The sequence below is a fragment of the Cyprinodon variegatus genome, unplaced genomic scaffold, assembly GCF_000732505.1.
Source record: "Cyprinodon variegatus isolate N-32 unplaced genomic scaffold, C_variegatus-1.0 Scaffold387, whole genome shotgun sequence".
NCBI lineage: Eukaryota > Metazoa > Chordata > Actinopteri > Cyprinodontiformes > Cyprinodontidae > Cyprinodon > Cyprinodon variegatus.
The window spans coordinates 580,257-581,972 of record NW_015150840.1 but is presented as its reverse complement, the minus strand read 5'-3'; positions in this window follow the sequence as shown (position 1 = coordinate 581,972).

Here is a 1,716-nt window from a genome sequence, read left to right as displayed (position 1 = left end):
TTTGTTTTTCTTTTTTCCTTTTCTTCTCTCTGTTTTTCTGCTCTACTTACATTGCAGTGTCCATATAAACTGTAAAACTCCCTGCATAATTATAATAAAGCAATTTATTTGCATGAAACAAGTGGAGCAGTATGGCAATAGCCCTACTGCTCCACTTGTGAAAGTAAAATCCTTTGGTGCTCTTTTTGGCATCAAGACAATTATTCTTATTGCCACATTGCCAGACAGGACACTGTTTAAAAAAATAAAAAAAATAAATGAAGACGATGGGAAAATGTTAGTCATTTGAGAATTTCATCTATCATTAATGCCAGAATGTATGTGTCACAAGGCTTTAGATTACTCAAATGCAGACTGCAAAACAGTTGGTTTAGGTTTCATGGTACTTTTGATACAGTCCTGGGGCCAAAAATCTAATCAAATCAGAAGTACCAAAAAAACAGAGACAGGTCCAAATTCAAGCTGCGTTTAAAAACACTCGTCTGGCACAAAGGAGACAGGACAAATATGAACTGGAAAATGGAAGCTGCGTCACTAAGGACTACATAGGCCAACACACAAAGGAGGTGCAGAGGCCTGTGCCATGAAGCAGGATTACTGGGTTAGCAAGACAACTTCATGTTTAACCCTGACTTTCTGGTAACACAAAGCTGGAATCCTATTAAAACTTGAGATCCCACAGATACGAGAATTTTTGTCAGTCTCCAGTCCCCCCAATAGTACTTCACAACTCATGATTCCCTTTTCAGATGTAAATGCCCCAATAGCGCTGTGGTTGGAGAACCATTCCACCCACTTCAGTTTCGGTTTCAGCTGAAGTCTCTCTCTTTGAGACTGTTTTACCTGAGAGCAGCAAAAATCATACTTATAATTAAATTTAACTAGGTCAACGTCATCAGTGTCGCGAACACCGGGATAAATTCAGCGGAGCAATCAGCGCAGCGATCAGACGATAACTCAGACATCCAAAGTTCCAAAAACTAATTTCAGGGAGATGCTTAACCCCCCACCCCCCCGGGTACAACGGACCCGCACCCTGCCCCATACATACACACTTAGGCCAGCAACTGCTCATCAACTGTTTATTAACTTACAGTAATTTCTTAAACACAAAACAGAACAGTATTGGTCTGTTATTGCTTTCTGTTTTTCATAGGACTTCAGCATACAGTGCACCTCGCCATGGTGTCATCATTCCTCACCATGGCCGGTTCTAGACAGGGGCCAACGGGGGCCAGAAATTCTAATGATGATATGCACTGGAACAGACATGGTCCTTTGGAACTACTTCATTCTTTTTCTTTACAAATTCTGTTTTACTAATTATTCAAAAACAATAAGGTGATAGCTTCAGTGGTATTGAGATAGGATCCCATTTTTCATCTGCTAAATGTTTTTTTTTTTCACAACAAATAAAAAAAAAAAATCCTCTAATTTTTACAGATGAATTTAACAGTTTTTCCTGAGTTCTAATTCATATTTTAGAGAAAACAGTAGTTTTAACTTAAAGCTACAGTGTGTAATCTTCAGCGACATCTACCGTCCAGACTGCAGACCGCAGCAACATGAACATCTCCCCCCCACCGCTTCTCCCCCCCAACAGTACGGCGAGCGTTACGGGACAAAACGTCTTCCACGACGTCCGCATCACCTACCTTCTCAAGTGATGAGGTTTGTTTACATAGATAATTTTACAGATAGTATTTCATTAGTCTG